The sequence below is a fragment of the Thamnophis sirtalis genome, unplaced genomic scaffold (assembly GCF_051295495.1).
Source record: "Thamnophis sirtalis isolate CommonGarterSnake01/CBP01778 unplaced genomic scaffold, rThaSir2_p1.2 scaffold_8, whole genome shotgun sequence".
Lineage (NCBI taxonomy): Eukaryota > Metazoa > Chordata > Lepidosauria > Squamata > Natricidae > Thamnophis > Thamnophis sirtalis.
Window position 1 is genome coordinate 29,514,458 of NW_028261388.1, and position 27,305 is coordinate 29,541,762.

General features: G+C 34.2%; 1 protein-coding gene across 6 annotated transcripts in view; it reads left to right on the top strand.

Annotated features, from left to right (window-relative positions):
* Positions 1–27,305, top strand: part of ZBTB20 (zinc finger and BTB domain containing 20) — a 513,951-nt gene that overhangs the window by 14,310 nt on the left and 472,336 nt on the right. For 5 of the 6 annotated variants that reach the window (XM_087721325.1, XM_087721323.1, XM_087721327.1 and 2 more), the window contains exon 1: positions 22,855–23,098. The exons of the other annotated variant lie outside the window; for it this stretch is intronic. The gene's annotated coding sequence lies outside the window, so the exon portion shown is untranslated. Of the gene's footprint in view, positions 1–22,854; positions 23,099–27,305 lie in introns of those variants that run through there. 6 annotated transcript variants of the gene reach the window in all.

A 27,305-nucleotide genomic window follows, 5' to 3' on the forward strand; every position in this document is an offset into this window, starting at 1 on the left:
TGGACTGTGTCAGCACGTATACACACACATGTGCTGCTCATCTTGCGCAAGTTGATCTGCCCACATGTGAATGGCTGGTTCCCCTTTCCCCACCCCAGCTATGCTGACAAGCCGCAAAGGTTGGCTGCTGGTTTACAACACAGGTACTCCTCTCTGGCTGCCTCATCTAATAGTGAGGACAATTAATCAATGGAACAGCTTGCCATCAGAAGTGCTGGGTGCTTCATCACTGGATGTTTTAAGAAGTGACTAGAAAGTTACTTGTCTGAAATAGTATAGGTTTTCCTGCTTGAGCTGGTGGTTGAACTAGAAGACCTCCAAGGTCCCTTCCAGCTCTATCTGAATTGAAATTGATTGATGACCATTAAAAATTATGACAGTGCAAATTAAAATTTTTTGTCACCAATCATCACATTTACATCATAGTGATCATAGGATTGCTACTTGTGTGTTTCCTAATTGGCTTCTGACAAGCAGAGTTAATGCAGAATGCATCAGTAAAAGTAAAACTCATGTTCATGTGATGTAGAGGTGGTATTCAGCCAGTTCTGACAGGTTGTGGCTGACTGGTAGCAGAACTTTTGAGTAGTTCGGAGAACTGGCAAATACCATCTCTGGCTGGCTCCTCCCCCATCAATTCGCTGTCTCCCGAGTCCCAGCTGATTGGCTGCTCTTCTGCCCTGCACAGGAGAACGAAGCTGGAAAGCAGGTTAGTGGGGTTGGAGGGAATGGGGATTTTTACGGTATTCTTGCCCTGGAATGGGATGGAAATGGAGATTTTACAGTATCCTTGCTCTGGAGTGGGATAGGAAGGGAATGGGGATTTTGCAGTATCCTTCCCCTGCCATGCCCACCAATCCATGCCCACCAATCCATGCCCACCAATAGAAATGGTAGTAAAACATTTTGAATCCCACCACTGATGTGATGTCTTTCTTAATGACCAAATGGAAGTGACATAGGTTGATTACTGTCGTGTGATTTTTTTCTTAGTGACCACAGTGCTTAGCGATGGAATTGCTAATTGTGATTGTTAAATGAGAAAAACATGTAAATTACATAGTTTACAAAAAAAAGAAGATTTAAATAAAGTTTAAAGCAAGAGAGGAGAGAGGCTAAATAGTAGCCGCCCTTATACTTTTCAGAGATAGTGGCCTGTTGAGGTATAACAAAGGAATAGAGAATTTGCCTTCTCTGCTTTGCTGCATCAATGGACTGTGGTGATCCTTGACCTATTTTCAAATATTAAAATGCATATTTTGCAGAATAAGAAGCAAAATGCAGATGTTAAACTATAGTTCTTTATCCATATATCTAAACATACAGAATCTTATACCTAAATTGTTTACATATATGTGAGTATGTACGCAAGTGCAAATTTGCTTGAGAATGATGTATCTGTTTTACAGTATTGTGTGGAGAATATGCTGAATCACACTGCCTATCTTTTTTAATACCTACATGTAGCACTTCTAAAAATCCCCAGTTAGGTGTGAGCTTATTCAGTGGTTTTTAGAACATTTAAAATAGTATTGTCTCTCACTCTATTTCTTGAATATTTTAAATGTCCTTGCAGAAATATGGCACAGAGGCAGATGCTGCATTAATGATCAACTTCTATATCCCAAAAGCTGACACAACATTCTACTCTTCTGTGTTATGACCCATGATAATTACACCAGTACAGTTGAGGACCGTAAAGAAGTTTGTTTGTTTTAAATTGGCCAAAGTCCCCATCTATAAAGACAGATCTTTAAAGGAAGGGTTTATTCTTATTTATTATTTTTCCCATCTTTATTGGACTATATATATTTCACTTTTCAGAGCAAAACCTAAAAAGGTCTGGTTTGAAATGCCAGTAAAATGTGTGACAGGATTCTTGAATATTTTATTCTCATCGTGCTAAAGAATAATTAAGATGTAAAGAAAAGGGTGAGTCATTAGAATTTTAAAAGAGAAATTTTGGGATCCTATGGCTGCAATACTAAATACACTATTATGGAAGTAATTTGTGACTGGCACTTCTAAATACGTATCTTTAAAAGCATCCTGTAAGTGGCAGGGTAAGCTTTTGTGCATTGGAAAATCAGACTTTCAGAGCAATTTGTCTAATGTTGAAGGCAGAACATGGTGCAGCTGTTTGGGATAGGGCTCGATCTTGTTTTTGCATAATAACTCTGAACAAAAATGATAATTTGTTTTTAAAATAATAACACAGAGAATCTGGACTCTGACTGAAAAAGCAAGAGAAATGTTGCAAATTATATTATCAAACAATGAAGCCTGACTATTAAAAGTAATGGTTAATAAACTTGTTACTGTTTTGTATTTTTTTAAAAAACCCAATCCACTCTTAGATTATAAAAACAATACCATGAAATCTACTGTCTAAAGTTTAACATGTTTGTTAATAATTTTAAAGTAAGTTGAGAATGCTGCCCATTCTATCACTGATAGTTCGACTTTATTTTTAACCAGATTGTGTTTGTTTCTGTAGAACAAACAAAAATGAAGTTAGAGGCCCTGGATTTAATTAGTTTAATTGCTAGCTTGTATTTTTTTTCTTAGAGTTATGTAAAATTAAAGTAGTATTCAAAGTTTTTGAGGATTGCGTCCTTGAGAACAGATGCTTGACCAGAATTATCTAGGGCAAATTATAATGTAACAATTAATTTGCAAGTCAGCAATTATTTCTTTACAGAAATCAGAAGTCTTTGCTTTACATTTTTTCAAAGAAATTTTTGATGATTATAGAGCAGAACTATTGTGGGATAGTGGTGGTTGTTATTGTTAGCTACAGAATAGTTGTTAGTACCGTAGTTAGAAATGGCATATACAAGAACAGTTTTCTCATGTTGATCTCTTCAAACTTTTAGCTTAAAATAGGCTCATCCTGATGATTGCAAATTTAAGAATCCATGATAAGTGGATTTAAAACTGTAACTTTATATGACAGCTCTTTGTAATGATTATTGCAACAAAGCTTTCTTTAGATTTCAGGATATGTTCTTTCCTGTTTAAATTCTTGGAAATGACATGTCATACATATGCAATACTAGAGCATAATAAAGCTGATATTTGGGTTCACATTATTTTGTCAAACCAACACTAAGGATAATCTGTTGTATTATATAATATTTCCTAGAATATAACTGTATTCTAAGAAAACTTACATAATACAACAAATTATTGTATTTATTCAGACTCCTACCTGGGCTAAGTTTGTATCTATTTGCCAATCACCTTAGGAAACTTCATTTTAAGGAAGTAAGATATAAGCCTTATATTTTATATCATTATTATTTTTTTCAAATTTGGCCAGTTATCTCTTTACAAATGAAATAATGTTGCTGCAAATGCAACATGCTTCAATTCCTTCAGACTATTTTCATAGAAAATATTCCTTAATTTTCACTATGAATTAAATTAAATAAGTAAATACAATTTGATTTATCAGAGGGGAGATATGACATTTTTAATCACCTCATATATCAATAATTAATTAAGCACCTATTCACATATATTTTAACATCATTTCATCATTAAAGTTGAAGGTAAGTTTAGGAAAGGCTTATTTCTAAACAGGTACATCCAGAAATACATACATACATACATACATTTGCATTGAAATTTATTTTGTTACATCCTTATTTACTTTGTGCAAAGTTTGATCTGGTGGCACAGCGAGTATTGAAGACTAACCTGCCCATTGCAGTAGTTTGATTCTTACCGGCTCAAGGTTATCTCACTCTTTCATCCTTCCAAGGTCAGTAAAATGAGGACCCAGATTGTTTGGGGGGCATTATGTTGATTTTGTAAACCACTTAGCCTGTAAGGCACTATGAAGTGGTATATAAGTCTAAGTGGTATTGCTAAAGTTTTATTGTGAGAATACTATTTAATGTAGTTTGTTCCCTATATGAGGAAGATGGGTGGTTAAGAGTGTGTGTGTCTCTGTCTGTGTCTGTGTATGTATCCTGAATATGAAAAAGGCAATGTCCCAGACTGCAAGTTTTGTCCAGCTCATAGTTCCTAATGTTCCTATCCTAATCCTAATCCTGCTGTTACTTAGGGATGCAATAACTTTACTAAGGTTGTCTTTGAAATTGCTGAAGAGACAGCACTGGTACTATGCTATACAGTTTAGTCCTTTCTTGCTGAAGAAGTCTCCTTCAATTACCAAGAGCCATAATCACAATCCCATGAAGGATTTTGTTGTTAAACTCATTTATTTATTGCTTTTGAAACATTTCCCACTTGACTCTTTGTTTGGCACTATATTGGATAGCCATTTTCAAAATGATCTTGTCAGACATTTTCTTGTTCTGATGTTGTCAGAATGATATCTTCTTTTCCTCCAGTTCATAAAATAAAACATGCCAAGTGATTTGTGGACATGAAATACATTTATTCGGAGGTTGTCAAGTAGTGTTGAGCAGTATCTCCCTTCTTACAGATTTTTTTTTAGTTTAGATCTAGGCAATCATCAATAGAATGAAATGCATTAGCTTATTTCAATAGTTCATTCTCTGTCAGCATGATCATCTCCCTCCTGTGCCATCCTACGTTGGTGGCCTTTCACCATCTTCCAAATTAATATTCCTGTTGCAAAATCATATAATGCACATCCATCAATTTACATAGCTTTCCTTTACTTCCCACACCCACATAAAAACACCAAACAGTATAATGTATGAATAACAATATTATGCACTAATTATACAGCAGACTCTTTTATCTGGCACAAAAGTAAATGTCTGTATTAGAAAATGTATATATTTTAATAAGAACTGCATCTACATTTGTTTATGTAAATTTATTAGAAACATGGAAATTTTCCCACTGTTGTTCATTAGGTCTCTCCTAATTTCTTTCTTAAATGATACACAAAAATTGAAAAATAAAAAATGCATAAAATATCTGTTTTATGCACTAAATAGCCATGTCCTGTTAGGATATTAACTTTTAAGTTAACATTCAAGTCATGCTACTTAAGTATTTAAAGAAATAGAAAATTAAAGATATAAACACATACTTAGTTTCATTTTAAAATAGTCTTATTTCCTGATACCTAATGGGTGTCTTTAGAATCTCTTGGGTATTTTTAAGGAAGTTGTTGGGCCATATCAACGTAAATGTGTCAATTCAGCTGGCCTATAATACTTTTAAACACTATTTTTATAAGATTCCAATAAGGTATTGATTGTTTCCAGATTTCTATAAACTCATATTCAATAAGGCACCTTTAACAAGTTCTATTGGCAGAATGTTTAATAACAAAAGGCAATACTGTCTTTTATATGGTAGTGCCTGATCTTGAGTGGCACAGTGATTAGAGTGCAGTACTACAGGCTACTTCTGCTGATCACCGGCTGCCAGCAGTTTGGCAGATCGAATCTCACCAGGCTCAAGGTTGACTCAGCCTTCCATCCTGCCGAGGTGGGTAAAATGAGGACCCAGATTGTTGGGGCCAATATTCTAACTCTCTGAACTGCATAGAGAGGGCTAAAAAGCACTGTGAAGCAGTATATAAATCTAAGTGCTATTGCTATTCCAATATAAAATTAGAGCTAATCTTCTTGTGATACAGTTCAGGACACGGCTGGAAACATTTTGAGACATATCTCATTTTACCAAACTCTTTCATATTTTTCATAGTTTATTACATTTTTTAATATTTCTGGATTTTAATGCTTTGTTGGTTTGATTTTTTATTGCATATGAACATTTATAAGCTGTTATAGCTTAAAAATGAGAAGATGTGGCATGTAGCTGATGAATAAATAAATATGGATCAATTTTGCTCACGAAGAGTAAGATAGGTTGTTGAATAGCACAGAATTTCTGAAAATTTAGACAATCCTCTGTTTAGCTAACACTAAAGTTTATTTTGGACTCAGCATATTTGACCCCAAATATTCTAAGTGTTGTGTAGAACTGGCCAAGTCTATTAAATTACCCCAGTGATCCCCATAATAATGATGAATTTATTTCATAACTCTCTTCATAATTAATACAGGCTTCATTGTGGCCACTACTATTCTCATATTGATCATCTCAGCCATTTAAATTGGGACTGGTAAAGCTGTCTCTGTTTACTCTGCTGAGCAGACATTTATTTTATTTGGATAGCTCTCATCATTTGCAAATTATGTTGGGGATATTGACTGTCATGGAAACTACAGGTATTTCACTGCTCTTGTGATGCAAGAGCTGGAGCCTTTTTAGCATTTGAGGTTAATGTTTTGCTCTGATGTTTTTTGTTTTTTGTTTGCATGAAGACCTATAAGAGCTTTATGAACACTAATTAGTCAAGCTTTTCAGAGGAGCATTAGCAGCCTTGTTTTTACACATGGCTAAGGCTGCATCTCCTCTCCCCACCCCCACCCCCATGTCTCTGAAATATGTTGAATGCTCCAAGAGCTTGACTTGTTCATTTACAAACACATGTTAATTGTACCACATGCACATTTTTCTACAATATATGCACAGTTTAATTGTATGTCAAGACAGCTTATTTTTGTGTGGGTGTATACGTTCACATCTTACATCTTGAGTTTTGACTGGACTATATATTCCATAAAATACACTGGAGAGGTTACAGTAGAAATTTTTGCTCATTTTACAATATATGACAGTTGTGGAAGCACTGTTAACATTTCTACCTAACAGAAGTGAATCAACAATAAGTTGGGTTTAAATTATATTTTGTTTGTAGTGTCTTTTTGTTTATAGATAATCATGGCACAGTTTTAACACTCGATTATTACATTCTTCCTCCTGTGCTGTATGTAAAACTGTCTTAGGAGAGTCATCAATAATTTATTGAAATTCCTGCCTGTGTCTTATATGGAGTTGATGAATTTGGTGTTCCAGCTTTCTATCAGCAAATGTTTAATGTTGTAATTTTATTGGGGGAAAGGTCTAAAGGGCTTTGGTTATAATGCCATGACTCCATCTTGCCTATTTTAAACACACCTTCCTGTGGAGGCAATTGTTAAATTACAGACCAGTTATCTTCAGACCAATTATAAAGTGCAATTGCCTCATCTTGCTTATTTGGGTAATAAGAATGAAGAGTGACCCACTTTGAAGTACAAACACTTTTGTGTGTGATTGTGATCAATATAAAATAGTTCTGTGGAATTGAAGAAAAGATTGGCACAAGTATCCCCAAAAGTCTAAGTCACCAGAACTATTTATTTGTGCATTTCTATACATTGTGAGGGCAAGAAGCCAGTTTACGTACAAAATTGATTTTGACCCAAACCTTATTTGTCCTGTAGTCAATTTTGTATATAAAATTGTTATTGCCCTCGCAATGTATAGAAATGCACCAATAAGTAGTTCCTGTGACTTGGACTTTTTCGGGATACTTGTGGCAATATTTTCTTCAATTCCACAGAACTATTTTATACTGATCACTATCACATATAATATTTGAACCTCAATGTATTATCTAAATTAATACAATATAGCAACAGAATGTGTCGTTAGGAAAAATGCATTAATTTGTTTGTTGATTAGAAAATATTTTTTTTAATGTTTTAAAAATTATTTTAATGGATGATAATTAAAAAAACAGTTAACTAATTACTAAATTGCAGTCCATTTTAAAAATGTTTTGGGAGCAGTTTGGGTTGAGAATGGGATTATTATCCTTGGTCAGTCAATAAATCAATTCTTGTCATTAAAACCTTTCAAAGGACAGAAACAGAATATAAAGTGTCCCCAAACTTATGAGTATCAATATATTCACATTTTATTGTTATCACATTTTCTTTTTGAATGACATAAATTGTGTGTCTCATAAATCCATATTGTTTTTAATATATTGATAGGCTACATATTCAGTTTTATCAACAATTAAAGAAGTTTAAAATGAATATGGATAATTTATATAATAAAATTAAGAGCTGGAGTTTCCTTTTGGCCATATCAAGAGTCCCAGTCCTTTAAAAAATATTGGATGTGTTTCTTACATTTTTAAAATAATATTAAGACCTCCAAAATGATTTAAATATATTAGTGGGAGGGCCTTCTCTGTGGCTGCTCCGGCCCTCTGGAACGACCTCCCCGTGGAGATCCGGACCCTAACCACCCTTCTGGCTTTCCGCAAAGCCGTTAAAACCTGGCTGTTCCGACAGGCGTGGGGCTGATGAGTTCCCACCCCCTCTCGAATTTGTGTGGCTGTTGGTTGCTTTTAAATTGTTTTTGTATTTTGTTTGTTTGCTTTTTGCTTTTTGTCTGTATTATCCCTTTCCCCTTTGGTTTGTTAGCCGCCCTGAGTCCCTTCGGGAATAGGGCGGCATACAAGTGCAATCAACCTTATAACCTTATAACCTTAACCTTATAGTGTGCTGTTAATTATATTCAAATGCAATTAACTTATGTCTTGATAAATGTGTTAAACCATATATTTTTTCTAAATCAAAATTAAATATTCACAAAACAATTTTGTTTTGTCGTAAGAGGTGAGTTTAGATGACCTCTTGATATTTCTAATTCAGCTTAACTAGTTTTTGTTCTCTAAGCATATGTGTCAGAAATTTTTATATTGATGTCGGATTCTTTTAAATAATATTCCTCTTGCATAAATTTTGAAATCTTTAGAAAGATCAGAATGTTATTCTGAAATAAGTGAAATGCTACTTATTTGAAATGGGATTTCTTGTGAAATGTGAATGTACATTTTATTTCTCTTGTTTAATTCTCATTTTGCCTTAACTAGACATTCCATGTGGATATTTTACATTTGCATTATACTTTTATGCTTTTGTTGGCCCCTGCTGTTAGAAATCAAATATACTGTCCTCTTTTTATTTGTTGGGGATAAAAACCCCAATTTTAATCTGTTCATACAGGTATCTAATTTGAATCAGACTGGCAAACTGCAGGGCTCTTGTGCTTGTTTAATTGGTATCGTTCTCATCACATTTGAATGAACTTGCACATGCACTGCAGGATACCACTAGAGACAACTGAATAGTTAAGGCTGTCACTCTGGAAACGGGATGGTGAGATGCAGCCAAGCTAAAGAAAAGCTCGGATCAGATAGATTTTTTAAAAGTGTTTCCCCCCCCTTTGTTTATGAGAGGATACATAATTCTTGGAAACTACTTGTCATGACTGATTCCATACATGATATGTATGGTATGTGGCATTGATAATTTTATAGACATCCAGTTTTATGTCTAGGTATTGTGCAAATTGTATTTGTCTGCCAACGTAGATAAAACTTTTATGTGGCAGAACTTCAGACTGATTTTATCCTTTCTTACCAAGATTGACAGGAACACACACTTTCTGGGACAATCTCCAACAACCTTTGCCAGAATTGATCAATGGACAGGAATGCCAGTTATAGTTCATCATTATTTGAGGATTAGGGGTATTCTGTGCCTGGTCTGCCAACTGACTGCAACTTTAGGGACGCTTATAACTAGCAAGTTGCATTGAAAACTCATTCCTAGCTGCTATACTGCACAAAGTTGCCGGTTTAGCCTACTTCTAAGATAACAAGGGATGCGGTGGCTCAGTGACTAAGATGCTGAGTTTGTCTATCAGAAACGTTGGCAGTTCAGCGGTTAGAATCCCTAGTGCCGCATAACAGAGTGAGCTCCTGTTACTTGTCCCAGTTTCTGCCAACCTAGCAGTTCAAAAGCATGTAAAAAAATGCAAGTAGAAAAGTGGGACCACTTTGGTGGGAAAGTAACAGTGTTCCATGCGCCTTCAGCGTTGAGTTATGCCGGCCACATGACCACCGAGATATCTTTGAAAAGCTCTGGCTCTTCTTTGAAATTGAGATGAGTACTACCCCCCCTAGAGTTGGGAATCACGAGCACATATGTGCGAGGGGAACCTTTACCTTTAAGACTACATAGATCTTCTCAAACTCTCAGGTGCTGGCAGCAGGAAGAATTTTCTCTCTGTGGAGGCTCTTCATATAATTTAGTACCCCCAAAAACAGGTAAAATAGCTTTTTTCCCAAAATATTAGCATAGTCTGGTCTGGTCTCCATTATTGGAGTTTGGATAAACTTCAGATTCTATATTTTGCCGACAGCAAATATTTGCTAACAGCCAAAATACTCCACTTTCAGATGTTTCATAATCACAGCAGATTGGTTAAATTGTGTGCCAAATGTTGACTTTTCTTTAATGTCACAACTCCCTGAGATATCTTTACTATTTGGTATTCATTTTTAAGTCATAACTATTTCATGTGAAACATTGTATGCTCCCAGTGGTCATATATTTCTAGTAACAGGCATGTTTTTGTTTATGTATGCAGCAGTTGCAATATAGTACTCACTGTGAACTGTTCTGCACCCTACAATGCTATACTATTTTCACCCAATTTTCAACCTTTTGGGGAAAGGTTGTGATTATCTGGACCATTTTCAGTCAGGATTCGCCTTGGATATGAGACTGAAACAGCAGTGATTGCGCTTATGAATGGTGCATCCATCTTTGTTCCTGATCTCTCGGTAGCTTTTGATGCCATTAGTCATGGTATTCTTCTGGATTAGCTTTAGGAACTGGGAGTGGATAGTAATCTTCCTTTCTCTGTGGTTGGTTCTAGTTGGTATTGATTGGGAAGGAGAAATCAAGCCCACAGTCTCTGCTTTTGGAGATTTAGTTTTCTTTCCTATTTAATAGCTACATAAAGATTCTGGGCAATGTTATCCAATGGCATTCAGATTTATATTGCCATTCCTGGCTGCCTAAATGTTGCAGTATCAGATCTGTCTATGTCTGGAGGAAAATCCTCAGAAAGATAGAGAACAACAGGAGATAGGTCAAACCTATCAAGTTTGAGTGGCTTTAGGTATTAATAGTAATAACATTTATACTTATATACCACTTCAAAGTGCTTTGCAGCCCCTCTCTAAGTGTTTTACAGAGTCAACCTATTGCCCCCAACAATCTGGGTGCTCATTTTAGTGACATCGGAAGAATGGAAGGCTGAGTCAACCTTGAGCTGCTCAGAATAGAACTGGACTGAGCAGTGAGTTAGCCCTGCAGTTCTGCATTTTAACTATTGCACCACCACATCTTTTTAATGGTCCCTTTGTGGAGATTTTCCAACTTTAGTTCTGGGCGGGGATGTACTTTTCCCAACATAGTCAGTGCACAATCTGGAAGTCATCTTAGATTCCTAACTCCTGTTTGGTGTGACCAGGAAAACCTTTGTACAATTTAGCATTGTGCATTAGTTGTGTCCTTAGTTTATGGGACCCTGCTCATAGTCACTCATGCTTTAGTTACATCCCAACTGTAACTACATATATCTGCACTTTGAAAAAAGCAACTATATCTGTGTGCCTTTGAAAAATACACTTTACATTTGTCTGCCATTGAAAAAGCAACTACAACTGGTACAAAATGTGGCAGCCAGACAGTTATGTGTGCTTTTTGATTAATGTACAGTATGTCAAACCTCTGCTTTGTAAACTCTATTGATTTTGAAATTTGCTTCCAGGTTCAATTTAGGGTGCTGGTTGTAACATATAAATCCATTCATGGTATGGGGTCCTAGATATTTGAGGAATCACCTGTTGTGGATTATGTCAACCTGTCCCATAGGTCTGGCAGAACAGGAATGTTGTGGGTTCCAGCTGATAAGGATAATCAGCTGGTAGGGCCCAAAAGAAGAACCTTTTCTATTGTGGTGCTTTCCAATTGGGACATCATCCCTGGAAGATCAAACTATCCCTAGTCCTCTTGGCCTTTTAAAAACATTTTAAAAAGTTAATTTTGTTACTAGGCTTGGGGATTATGAACCACTTTCCAGTGGATCTTAAATACAGCAAACACTGTATTGCAAGGTGTAAAACACAGATCTTTTCAGTTGTGGCTGTGAAACCTTAGGACATTACCCACAAGAAAGCAGGTTTTCTTTATCCATCTGAGAGCAGGTTAAGTTCTTCCTTTTATTAGAAGGCAATTTTCAGAGTGGCTTACATAAAATACAGGTAGTCCTCAACTTACAATAATGTCCCAGGATTGTGTAACTGCCTTTTGTGACCTGACAAGCAAAGTCAGTGGGGAAACAAGATTCATTTAACAACCATGTTACTAAGTTAAGAACTGGAGATATTCAAATAATGATTATGGGAGGAAAAGTCATAAAATGGGACAAAATTCCCTTAACAAATGTTTCATATAGCAACAGAAATTGCGCTCAATGGAAGTCATAAGTCGAGGACTGCCTATACAACAAATTATCAGTAAAAAAGTTACAAGGTTCGGATAAGATAGAACCAATAATTAAAATTAATTATTTTATCATTATTTTATTTATTATTTTAAGAATTGATCACATGTAGATTCAGAAATTTAATTGATTCATTTTCACAGTTACAAAAAAGAAGAGTGAAGTGTCGGGTTTTTAGTATTGTATGTGAAACCTAAAGAGGGACGCTGAGCTTGTCAATTAGAAAGGTCGGAAGTTCGGCGGTTCGAACCCCTAGCGCCGCGTAACGGAGTGAGTTCCAGTTACTTGTCCCAGCTTCTGCCAACCTAGAAGTCAAAAGCATGTAAAAATGCACGTAGAAAAATAGGGACCACTCAATTCTTCCTGTTACCTTACTTTGGTGGGAAGGTAACAGCACTCTGTGTGCTTTCATGCCGGCCACCTGACCACGACACGTCTTCAGACAGTGCTGGCTTTTCAGCTTTGAAACGGAGATGAGCACCGCCCCCTAGAGTCGGGAAGGACTAGCACATATGTGCAAGCGGAACCTTTATCTTTATCTTATATTTATATTAAAACAAATAAAATTTAGCATCAGCTACATCTCTTTGAAGAGTCACTGCCCCATTTCTAATTGTCATCTGCGTTACATTAGTTGGTGGGAAAATGAAAAGTAGGGTCAAGATCAGTTACAGCCTTTTCCTCCTGAAAAGGCATCAAGTTAATAAAGAATCAACACAAATTCTTAGAGCACTAAAATATTTATCGATAAAAAATATCTATACATAGTAAATAAAACTGCTTTGAACAACATGTCATCAAGCATACCAAAACAGATTTGAATTAAGCTGGATTTGGAAATAACTGAAGATTTCTGTGGGATAATTTATATTGTGCAGTAGAGTAACATTCAAATCTCTCTTGAAGTTTAATTGTTCCAAGATTTGTAAAGCTTTTGTAGGTTAAAACTAACTCTTTGCATTGTGTTCCGAACTATAGAATCAATATGGCAAGGGGGAAAAAAAACTTATTTGACTTAGCACTTGGCTCTTTCTATCTGTTGTAACTAGCTTTAATATTTCAGAACCAGAAAAATAGTGTATAGAATTTTGATTTAAACTACCATTTTCTATAAAGTTGGCAAAATTCTTTTTGAATGTTGAGTCCCTTAATATACTTTTTTTTCTCTTCTGTCAACTAGTCATTTTAATTTTATGCATGTATTTTAGCTGGTGTTAAAATATTACAGAAAAAGCCTACATGTAAATAAAATTTCACAGTAAGTTGGGCCCAAATAACTGTATATTAAATTATATCCAATTCCTATTTATATCCCAACTTTATGCACATGGAAGCTAAGATGGTATGCAGACCATGAGAAGATACAAAATGCATCTTCACGGAAAATGTTGTAGCTCAACCTTAGATTGATATTTGATGTAAGTACTTTATATAAGTTATTAAAAAAACATGCAGGTTGGCAAGACTTTCTCCTTACATTTTAATGACATTTCATGCATTAGAAGTTTGCAATTTTGGAATAAATATAACATCAATTTAACCTACAGGGAAATTGCAGACCTTAAGACTGCAGTCCAGAATAAATAGAATGTATGTTAGTAGCTATTATCCTATAGCACGTTTATAACGTTTACAATCATTTTAAGTTTTGGTAGTTTGGAAGGAAATGTTCAAATAAATGCACTATAACAGCCTTATTTGTTTTCCTTGTTTTTTTTTAATGAATATCTAACTATTAGCACAAAAACAAAACTACTTGGTTACACCAGTTTGTTGCCATGCTTAAGAATACTGTTAACTTGAAACAGTCTAAATTAGTAAATGCTATGAGACTTGAATGAAAGGTTCAATATACTTTTATGTGGAAAAAGACTCCTAAGATGCCTTTTCAATCTGCACTAAACTCCAAGGTAATTCTTTCTATTAACAATAATATTTTATACTTTGAGATAGAGGTTTGGGGAGCATACTGAGCTAATTACCCTAGACCGTTTGGCTGTTAAAATTACTAATATGTACTTGAGGAGTTGATAATTATTTAGTGCAAGCAAACAAGTTAGATGCTATTTAAATACACAATCAGATTAAAGAACTGATCAGATTCAAAATGAAAGTTTTTTAATTCATTAAAATCTTTTCAATGACACTAGAACATTTTCTATTTCTATAATACTTCATGATGAGTTATATTAACTTAGTAGTGTTTAAAATTATTTTTCTGTTAAACTCTGGATAAAACTAATGTAAGAAATAGAATTTAAAACATTAAAACCATGAAAAACATTTAAAACGTACCTATATCAAGAAAGAAACCTATAGCTGATGTTAGATGTAAAGGACATGCTAAAGATAACATGAGGGAAATGTTCTGCAATCTTTGGTTATAAAGGAAGCAGCATTGCATCCATCCAAAATTCCTAAAAAACTTAATATACACAACACACACACATACACTCACACAAACACAATTATTTGTATTTCATCTCAACCATTGTTTAAAGATACTGCTAATTTTGTCAGTTCCATAGTATGACGAACAAGTATGGGCATGATTTAGTTAAAATTGTAAGAACTGTGTGAAACGTTGATTTGGAGCTGATTCACATATTAGACTCTAAATGCAAGTATGTATGGAATTTATTCCAGAGCTGCCTGTCTTGACCTTCCAAAGAACACAGTGAGGTGAGCAGTCTGTGAATCATTTCCTCAGTTCTTGTTGAAGAAATAAGTTTCATTCCCCATTAAGAGAAAGTGAAATGACTTCAACTTTTAGCAATTCCTTGGGAGAACTAATGGGGAAAAGAAAAAAGAAAGAGACAGCTTTTGTCTTCCTTTACAAGCAAAAGATTGTACATAAGCAGCATTCCAGAATTTGAGTTAGTCATAGATTGGCTGCATGAAGGCTAGTGATATATACCGGCAGGAGTGGGCTTCAAAAATTTCAGCAATGGGTTCTCCGCCTGATTGCTACATGGGCATGGGCATGGTGGATGTGGCCTAGTCAGCTTCCTCCACCATGGCGCAGGGGAGGCGAGATGTTTTCGTCTTCCCCAGGCTTTGAAGGCTTTTCTTGCTCTTGGAACGGCAAAAACTGCTCTCCCGGGCTCCAGAAGCCTTCTGGAAGGCCTGTTTTTTTCCTATCCCTTAGCCTATACGCGGGCCCTGCACTTACCTCTCATCTCCTGAACCTGACCGAACCTGTAGCAGCCCACCCCTGAATACTGGTACATTTCTGATACTGTATATCTCTCTGGCTAGAGTGTTTGTCTATCAATATACTTCAAATTGTAGTAATGGGACAAATTTATCCATTTTAGAATTGAGATCAGAAATTGGGAGTTGTCTGTAATCAAGAAGAACCGGTATTGCATATGGTGGACAAAATCCTGCATATCTGTCAGTGAAGCTTTACTGACTTCATATGTACTTTTACTTCCATCTGCAAAGAAATCCAGTGGGAGCTATGAAAGCTAGCTGGGTGACCTTGGACCAGTCACTCACTCTCAGCCCAACTCACCTCACAGGACTGAAGGTGTGTTAGATATGTTCTCCACCTTGAGTTATTTGTGAAAATTATAAAGGTGGAATATAAATAAATAAAAAACTGAAATATTTAACTAGAAAGAGTCAAATTTATACATTGTATAAAAAGACAAGCACGCATGTTAGATGAATTCCACAGGGATAGTTTTCAAACTCTTTTTATAGAGCAGGGGTGTCAAATTTGCCACCTATGGGCTGGATGTGTCACACGCTGGCTACACCCACCTCCATTTTAGCAAAGGGGGAAAAGTCATGTTTCATCATGTGACGACAACATGATGATGTGAGTTTCACACCCCTGCTATAGAGAAAGCAGATAAGTTGGGATTTATATTATACGCTCTTAAATTCTCTGTCATAACTCGACAGAATCAAACATCGTCTCAATCAAGCATTAGCTCAAATTAGGTCTTCGTCCATCCAAGCTTGTTGGTGTGTAACTGCAATATGCTCATGCAGTGGTTTTATCCCAACCTTAATTTTTATTGTAGGAGAATGTGAAGGAACCTATCCTAATATTGGTCTGATAATCACCACTAGATTATTTACTAAAAAACACTGATTACAGGATTTGCCAAGAGAGGTAGAATAACAAATAGCAAATAACAAAAAGTAATATTTATTTGTGCTTCAGGCAAAAGAAAGGCTCAGATTGTATCCACAGTTCTGATAGTTCAAAGAATTGATGACTTTTTTTTTTAATCAAAAGAAAGTTTGCTTCCATTGTATAAAATTATTTGTGACTGTGCCTTTATCATCATTCCTTTTTGGAGTTCAGTTGGCCCATGTTCCAGCCACATTTTGCTGGAGCAGTTCAGTCAACAATTTTGAGATCTGTTCCAGATCCCAAGATGTTTGCTGAATGCAATTTGCAACCAAAAGAAGATCAAAATACAGTGCAGGCTTGTGCTTGTCAGGAAATTTTCAATTTCTGGCTAAAATTCAACTTTTGCCCAGTAGGTTTGGTTGCTTTAACAATCCATGACAAGTATCAGTCTGACTGGAAAGAAGCCTCATTGAACAAATTGTCATCATACGGTTTTCATGAAGATATTGTAACCATGAAATACAATCAAGATGGAGGGATTCCAAACAAGTTATGGTCACAGAATTACAAATGATGCAAAGATCTAACAGATCTTCAGTTTTGGAGACTGAATATTAATGTGAAGCTAAATGACTCTCTAAAAACCTTATAGTTATGGTACCTAGGAGCAATTTATCTCTTGGGTTTTTATTGCACTGGCCTTGCAAGAAAGCTAATTTAATAAGCTTTTATATAAGACATGAACATGTCCATATAGATCATATGTTGTCAGAAGAGCTGTCCATGGCTTATTTTACTCTTATAGGGACAATCAGAGTAAATTACTTTTTATCCAATTGTCGTGTCCTGGCAAAACAGATGAATATTATGTCGCCCTTTTGCTCTAGGCATTATATATAGTGCAGCCACAGTCTGTACAGCAATAAGCAAAACACAACAAGAGATAACAGAATGCACATGGTAATATTACTGTAAAATTTGAGAATTCAGTTACAGGTAGTCTAAGTATAGTTTACTGTTCAAGTATTATCTTTGCTTTACATGTGCCTTACACTTAATATTGTGGGATTTTGATTTTAATAATAAAGTTTCATTCTAATCCAGACCATCTGGATTGAAACTGCACACTCTCTTACTTCTGACCATCCTGCTTATTTGGCTGGTTGCTGTTATTGGCTGGTTGCTGTTATGTAAACAGAACAAAAATACCCTTTCCTTGTATTATTGCTCTATCAAATCTAGGAAAAAAATATTTGCCAGTGTTCCTGGTGCTTGACTGTGCGCCAGATGGAGAGGGGTGGAAGACTGGGAGGAAATTTGAAATCTTAAGTCATACTGTAATAATTTGCATTTCTAAGGCAGGGAACATGAAATTTTACTGTGTCACTGGTAAGTAGCTCAAGTTCTTTAAAGTTCATGAATTAGAAAATGTATAAATCAATTACTTAAATTATTAAAACATAGCAAAGGAAATAGGATTGCTAGTATATATGTGTTTGCACATTATTGTAATGCCTAAATGGAATGTGTGGATGACCTTGGGGAATAAGGGGAAGATACGATGCATAAGAAACAATGAGACTGGAGGCAGGAGTTCCCATTGGCTTAACGGTCAGAAAAAGAAACTTAGGAAAGACCCATCCTAATGGATCAAGCAATTAAGAGAAGTAATGGGAAGTTTGTACTTTCAGACTTGCAACAATCTGTATTAACAATAAATACATAATAAATACATAATAAATAGTCTTACAATAAAGTAGAATTAGTTCATCTACTTGGATCTTCTATCCAGTTTACCTGAAAGGTTAGACAGCAGAGGGCAGCACCTGGTTGACCTTTTCAGCTCAGAAATAAGGAAGATTAGTCTTGGTTGATACTTGTTGGACATCTGATGAAGCAGTGGTGAATTAAATATAAGTTTTGTAGGAGTGGAATCAATGGCCATGGTAATATAAGAAACCAGTGAATAGATCAGATCCTCAGAACTTTTTCCAGGACAATCGGGCTACCGTTGCCCACAGGTATGCTCCATAAAGAATCTGCACACAAAGGATAATAAAACATAATAGTAGTGTTCCAATATCTCAGGAGCTGCCACATAGTCAAACTATTCTCAAACTATTCTCCAAAGCACCTGAAGGTAGGACAAGAAGCAATGGGTGGAAACTAATCAAGGAGAGGAGCAACTTAGAACTGAGGAGAAATTTATTGACAGTTAGAACAATTAATCAGTGGAACAACTTGCCTCCAACACTGGGCGTTTTTAAGAAGATGTTGGCTAACCATTTGTTTGAAGTGATGTAGGGTTTCCTACCTAGGCAGAGGGTTGGACTAGAAGACCTCCAAGGTCCCTTCCAACTATGTTACTCTATTCTATTCTATTCTGATAACCAGAAGGTTTGAAAATTCTGGGAGCTGAGGGAAAATAATCAAATCTAAGTCATTGATTGGTATCTTCCAACTGACAGTGGATTTGGTCACTTTCTCTCTTAACTGCTTTAGAAAATTGCTTATTATTTTCCCTAAAGGCTCTGTTCAAACGTTTTTTGGTTGAAAACATTTCACTTCTCATCTAAGAAGCTTCTTTAGTTCATTAGCTTCTTCATGCTTATTATTTATTTTATGGATGTTAACAACCTTCTCAAAGGCATGTTTTATACCAGGAAAATGTCTTTCCATTTTGGATGAAATACATTTTATGCAAGTTTAAGTATTACAAAGAATAACTTTGATTATTGAAAAACAGAAAAAGGCAAAGAAGAGTGTTGATTTTGGAAGGGTACAGGCTAAGTTAGATGGATTTGAAAGAATATGTTCTGTGGAATGTTTAAAATTTTATAAAAATATATGAAGACCTTGAAATTTAAGAAATTCTCCTATGGGAAAGTTTTGTTGATTGGAAAATAAACATGATAAGAAGAGACTTTCAAGTTGAGCTGACAGCACTAAGGCTTCCAAAGAAAGGAGAAGAGACCCATTGATAAAAGGAATAGTGCTATTTGACTATAGAAGAAATTAATATTATTTAAATTAATGTACTCAGAAATTTCTTACAAGATTGCCTAATACTATAAAAACAAATTTAATAGACAATATAAAAGAACAGATTTTACTGAGACTATAGTGGATTTGAAAATGGATTTTAAAAAAAATCCTACACTACAAAAGTGATACGGCAAAACATATAGTGGATTTAAAAATGGATTTAAAAATGTAAGACTACAAGAGTGATATAAAAAAAGATGCTACAATGGATTTACATTTGAAACTGGCTGATGTCTTAATAACTAAAGAGAATGTCAAATAATATATAGGATGAATGATTTGGAAAGCCTTCTTATCTTGGATTTACAAATGGGATACATTAAATTACTAAAGTTATTTCTGAAAAGAAACAAAGAAAATCATAAATCAATTTGTGGAACAATATTTGATGGGATTAAAGATCAAGCTTTTTAAAAGTAAACTGAAGAAATATAAAGTAAACTTATCTGACTAGGTTTAAAATAAATGTAAACCTTAAAGATTTCTGGTAGCTACTAATGGAATTAGTAGTATTGATTGAATGATTATTGGCCATCGTTAATTTTAATTCAATTTTTTTTAAAAAAAATGTTATTGTCAATTCTTATTGGGTTTGTTTGGGTAATTCTATTTAATTTTTTTTAACTTTTGTATTATGTGTTTCTTTTAATGTTGTACGCTGCCCTGAGTCCTTGGGAGAAGGGCGGCATATAAATCTAATAAACCTAAACCTAAACAAGGTTTTAAAGATCCGTTTATAAATGGGAAGATTTATTTTGTTTTATTTCTTAGAGAAAGTGATAAGTTGGAATACAAACTGGATTTATTTGACTAAAGTAAGTGTGTGTGTGTATACACATACACTATATATATATATATATATGTGTGTGTGTGTGTGTGTGTGTGTGTGTGTGTGTGTGTTTATTTGTGCTGATAAATAAATAAAGGAAGACTAGTATAGATCTATTTCAAGCTATTTAGCTCTCATCAGCTAGCCATATCCTTACTGGGATTCGAACCTGTGCTCTATTGCCTCCCAGGCAGGGAGTTAACCATTTTATTATTTATTTATCAGCACAAATAAAAACACAAATATAACAAAGGCAACAGTAAAAATATTGGGTTTCTGTCTGGATGGACTCTTGTGACGAGCCTAATGACAGAGAGTGGAAGTGTGACCTTCCTCCCACATTTGGGCATACCAGGGGTTGTGACTTTAAGTGTATATATATATATATATATATATATATATATATATATATATATATATATATATATATATATATATATATATATATATATATATATATATATATATATATATATATATATATATATGTGTTTGTGTGTGTGTGTTTGTGTGTGTAGTTTAGTTATAGAAAAATATATTTTTATTGAACTATTAGAAAATATGTTGAGTTACTGAAAATATTTATGTTTGTCTAGATTCTAGAGGAAGTTTGAACCCCTAGCGCTGGGTAACAGAGTGAGATGCCATTACTTGTCCCAGGTTCTGCCAACCAAGCAGTTTGAAAACATGTAAAAATGCAAGTTGAAAAATAGGAACCACCTTTGGTGGGAAGATAACAGCGTTCTGTTCATCTTCGGTGTTTAGTCGTGCTAGCCACTTGACCACGGAGATGTCTTTGGACAGCGCTGGCTCTTTGGGTTTGAAACGGAGATGAGCACTGCCCCCTAGAGTCGGGAACGACTAGCATACATGTGCGAGGGGAACCTTTACCTAGAGAGGGAGCCATGTTTTATTTATTTTTTATTTTCTTTTTTCTATCTCTATATTTTTCTTTTTTCTACCTTTTTCATAGTTTTAATTAAATTTTTATCTTTGTATTTGTAAACTTTAATAAATTTATTATTATTATTATTATTATTATTATTATTATTATTATTATTATTAAAAATGCATTGCACTTGTTTAAGAATGAGAAGATGGTTCTTTCCTACCTCAAAGGGACAATGTAAAAATACAATTTGAAGACTACCATTAACTTTGCTGAAAAGTATCAAACTGTTCTTCAGTCTTCCTGGTATCAATGTGAACTAGGTACATAACCCATTGTCTGATTTAGTAACAAAGAGGTTTTTTGCCCCAAAGCTATTTCGTTTGTTCACATTCACTCATTTCAAAGATAATTTGTTAATGATAGTCATAAAATTGGAACATATTAGGACTGTATCTACTTTCTGTTTGAACTTGTATATTGAACTGGTATTTCTTGTGATACTGAATTCTGCCTTGGTTATACTATGATACATGCAGGTATATTAGGCTTATCTGCTATGAACTGCAAAAGATCTGGATGATGATTGGAAATAGCAAATAATTTCAAAAAACCTTAACTCATAGTAGTAATCTGGATTTTTGTAGTTCAGATATGGCATGCTTAATATTATGAACTATATTCCTGATATACAGTTTAATATATTGTGAATGGAAAATACATTACAAATAGTTCCCTTTATTATAACATGGACCTCATTTTTCTAACAGTAGTTAGAGAACAGGCATAGGTAGCAATGATTTTAGAGAGAAAAGTTTGTTGACTTTTAAAAATTGTATTTGTGTGGAAGTTAATACATTTAGAGATGTGGGTTCCAGGTCCTTTGTATGTTGTTGGACTTCTCTCAGCTTCTGTATCATGATCAGTTATTATGAGTATATGAGACTCATCTTTACTTCTTATGCCTGTTTGTGAGCAGATGAATGAACCTTCAAGGGAACCTCATCAAGAGATAATATAATGCATATATAGATACATCACCTCACTATCCTAGTGCTTACAATGGTGTTTATTTCTGCCTTTTTATACTGTGTCCTGCACTACAAACTGTAATAACTTTGCACCTCTTTGGTTAGATGTAGAGGCTGTGATTATACTCATTATATACAGTATTACCCACATGTGCACACACATATAAGATATATATTTTATATATATAATTTGGGTGGGAGGAAATGCTGAGATAATGGCCTTTTTAAAATTTGCACTGACAGCATCTTTTAGAGCTTTCATGTCAAATAAGATCAGTTTTCCATGCTTCACTATTGTCTTGGGAAATCTATCTTCAGTAGTTGCTTTCTTAAAAGATTTCATGCCCAGCGTCGGTGAGCTTTGTGTAGTTTGCCTATCAAAAGAGATATGTTTACACCTTCCATGCATGTGTTAAAGCTATCAGGTTACAAAGCAGAGTGGCTGATGCAGTTCAGTCCTTCCTACTAATATGCACAAAAAATGCATCTATGGTAATTACATGGACTGCCTGGAACAATGCATTCCAACATCCTGTAACATAAATAAGGAAGGTGGGGCCAGCTGACATTAAACGATATGTTTGCCAGCAATCTTGATCTCCACTATATATATCCTTTCTGTTACACAGTCTGGCAGCGCTGAACCTGTTGCTGCATTAGCCGAGTTGTATTTTGCTGTATAGGGAAGGAGGCTTGTCTGCTGTCTGGTAGGAGGGCTTTGTCTCTCTCTCCCTCTCTCTCTCTCTGTCTTTTTTTTTTCACTCTCTGTCTCTCACACTCTCGCTTGCTCTTTTTCTCTTTCTCCCTCCCTCTCTCTCCCTCCCTCTCCCTCTCCCGTCTCTGTGGTTTGTAAGGTAGGTTGCAGTGTGTGTATATACACAACATCAAGAGCAGGAAAATGGACTCATTAGGGAGACAGGCAGTCATTACCATTCACACTGCACTTCCAGGGAGACAGCGACTATGAGGAGACAGACTGAGGACTGGGGAGCAAGGTAGGCCAGCCAACTTTTATAAAAAATGAAAAGAAAGAAAAAGAGAGAGAAATTTCCTTCCTCCCCCTCAACACCCCTTTCTTCTTGATACTCCTCTGTTAGCTCATCTCGTGTTGCTTTTTTGTTTATATTTTAGTGATGTAAGTTTGCGAGACCTGTTAGTGGGGCTTAGATTTTGGAACATAAATAGGCCTGGTTCTCCATAAATGCATGCCCCCTTCCCACTTATTGAAAGATATGCTTTTTTTATAATTCACTTTAATTACTTTTTATTTTAAATCAGTGAAGGAAACAAATATGTTTGTTTTTCCAACACTAGTTCCAAGTAAATCATTATCTTTCACTCCTTTAAAACAACCTTCTCCGTATGTTAGTGGGTTTCTGCTTTCCCCCCCTTTCTGTTTATGCAGTTCCATCTGTCTGTCCATATATCATATACTCCTTGTTTACTGTTGCATGTTTTTGGAGGGTGTTTTTTTTATTAGTATTTGTAAATGAGTTTTACTGTAATGCCGGCAAGCAGAGATTACAGTGACTGTTCTTTGTTTGGTGTATGTAAGTTTAAAGTCCATATTTACTATATATAAAAACAAATTTTAACCTGGTACATAGGTTTTACTATTCAGAGAGGTTGTTTTTAAAGAAATAAAATAAAATAACATTCATATTTTGGGACTGAATGCATTGTTGCATATGTATTTCTCTCTAATGATATGTTTAAAAATACATTACTTTCAATTTGTTATATAGAAAAAGGGTTCTTAATTTTTCTTGTTTATTATATTAAAGAGAATGTAAGAATTCAAACTTTTAAAAGGGGAGCTACGAAGCTTGGTTTCTTCCTTTCCAGCCCCCTCCTTAATATACAGAACTCTCCTCAGCTGATTCTCTCCCTTCTAGCCTTCACTGTGTGTTTTGATCTGTGTTACTGAAGGGAAGAGATACCTTTTACACTGTCCCAGTATATCTTACATAATTTTTAAATTCATCTGCTAAGTTGCATATTCTGCAGGCACTGAAGATGGTTGCAAGTTTATTTTTATTCTACCAAAAAAAAAAGATGAAGTATGTGTATACGCTATTGAAATTTTTTTGAGCAGCTTTTCATATGAACTTCTGCCTCCTCCTGTTTTTAAGTCTGTTTAATGGCCTTCTAAGCCTGAATTTGTGTCAGGGCTGCCACAGAATAAAACTTCTACTCACTTGGTTCTTTAAAAATAATGAGAAAAACTATAAGGGGATTGTGTAAAAGATTCTGAAAAACCATGAGTAATTACTATTCTTTGGAAAATAAATGTTACTCAGTAGAAGTTAAGTTTTTAATATTTAGTATTTTTAATTTGAATGTGCTTATATTTAAATGCAGTGAAATACCCTTTAATTTTCAACAGTGATAATCCATTAAAAACAAAAATGAATAGCAATTTTATATTTTTAATTGTATTAGGCCTTTCTTGATATCAGAGGCCTGAAAGCTAACTCAGCTTTATAATGGGCTTTCCATCATCCATATACTCCCCCCCCCCAAAAAAAAATAAGTACTTGATGTTCTTAAAAATAAATACTCTGCAAAGTTTGAGGGGAAAAAAGTAGACAACTGCTCATATTTACTGAGATTGCTACTTCTTCTAGGATAACAAATAATCCAGAATGTTTCTTGGAAAACAGAGCTCCTTCTTGATTTGATATAAGCATCCATTGACTGAGTTTTCACTGTCTTATTCCATTTAGATTAAATGTTTTAGGACTGAGATTATTGATATAATTCTGTAGCATCTGCCATCCCCACAATATATTACTTGATATAGTAATATAACAAGACCTTGCAACCTTATTCTTCCTATACTTTATGAGCACATCAACAGTTGCCTACAAATATTTTTTTAAGTTATAGTATATATATATATATATATATATATATATATATATATATATATATATATATATATATATATATATATATATATATATATATATATATATATATATATATATATATATATATATATATATATATATATATATATACTAGGTTATATATACATGTGTAGTTCTACTCTGAATTTCAAATCTTATAGTGTTAATCAGATATGATGAATTATTAAGAGAGCTCTGATGCACGCATTTAGTGTCATTGAAGTTAGAATACTTGGTAAGTTTTAGCAGTGATTGGGAGCCATCTAGCTCAATAACATAATGTAATTTAACCGATATTGGTATATCTACTGTTTGGGATTTGTTTTTTACTTGTAGGGATTCTTATATTTATTTACTTTTATTGCTACATGTAATAAATGCCAAATAAACTAAATTTTACACCCATTAAAAAGTAAAATATATTATTTTAATGCCAGATATGGATGAGGAATATATTTCACTATACAGAAAGCGAAGTTGTATTTGAAAATTTTAATATTTTCTAAGTTACAAAATTTAAAAAACCTTGCCATTATAAAAAGTGAATTTGCCAATTAAATACTGACATTTTTACCCAAAATATTCTTCCAAAATTTATAAACAGAGAATTGGATTGTGAAGAACTTCTTGGAATGGATAAATGCTTTAATTAGCGATGGAAGAAGTACTTTTATAAAATATTGAAAATTCTTTATAATATTTGTGCTAAAAATGGATAAAAATGAAGGGAGAATTTCCCGACTGCCAAATTAATAAGACTATTAGTATGAGAAAAAGAGAACCATGTTATGTAATTTAGAAGGGAAAATGGTTTCGGGTATGCCTATGCTTGCTTTAAAGAAGATTGTAAGTTGTTTTTTTAATATTTCTTTTTCTTCGTTTTAATTGTTTTTAAAAGTTTTAAATGTATTTTTTTTTACATATGTTTATCTTTTAACTTTGTAAAAGAGTTCTCTACACTTTCATATATATATTAACAGACATTTAAGTTTGATAATTTACACAAAGAAATGAAGACTGTTTTATTATGAGCAGTATAACAGTAACTCAAAATAACCAAGCTGGGTTTTATAAATTACGCACCTAGAAACTCTTTAAAGTCCCTTCCCATATAAGATTAGAGCATCCTATGGTACGATTGGTTCAGTCACAGCATGCTTTATTTTAGCATTGGAACTGACAGTTATCTAACACACCCACATGAGGAAGTGCTCTGAAGTAGTTATTTTATGTCTTGCCATGCCCTGTAGCTAAAATAATGTGGGTTTGCTGTATGTGTATGTGTGAAAAAGTAAAGGTAAAGGTTCCCCTTGCACATATGTGCTAGTCGTTCCCGACTCTAGGGGGCAGTGCTCGTCTCCGTTTTAAAGCCAAAATGTGTATGTATATGCATATGTAGATGTATATACTGTATGTATATTCATATTCACATTCACATTCATATTCCTCTTAAATTTGAAAGTTTGGTTACTGTGTATTTTCTAGTAAGGTCAGAATATAGAGATGCCAAATGGTAAGACTTAGTCAACAAACAATTTTTTCCAGGAATTTTGGCTGCATTTGGCCAATAAACAGTTTATTGACGTCATTGGAATTTGATTAATGTTTTAGAAAAAATAAAACATGTTTATTTTGATGGAGTTGATTGTTTTGAACTTTTTTGGAATGGCTCTATAAAATTACTGCAATATTATAATGTCTTTCATATTTATATCCTATTTCAGTTTAACTTTCAAGTGAAAAGCTGTGCAGCAGTAATAACAATGAAAATCTCTGTTAGAATTTTAAATCACTTTAAAATCACTTTACCACATATCCATTCCTTAAGGTATTACAGTTTGCAAGAAGAATGGTTTTAACCAACATTTTGTCTATAATAAAAGATATTTAAATGATCTGTCTTGATGAATGTTATATGATAATATAGAATTATCATATATTGTGACAAAGATATTCCAGTGGTAAGGAGATTCAACATATGAATAATTCATATTTTATACCCAAATTATTCAATTGTTTTTTGAAAAGTAAACATTTTTGTTATTTTAAAAATGTTTAATTGGAGACTGTTTTCTTATAACTAGCAAGTTCTCTCCCTGTGTAGACTTGGCAGTTCAGCTGCTGCAGCTAGAGAGGAACAATAGTAACAAAAGTGAAACTGATTTCTGCTAAAATGCTTATCCATCTCAAGCAGTAACAGATTAAATAAATGGAAAAAGTTAAAAAAGTATTTCATCATTAATAAACTAAAGTTTTCTTGGAAAGCTGTGTTGCCAAAGTAAATTGTTTA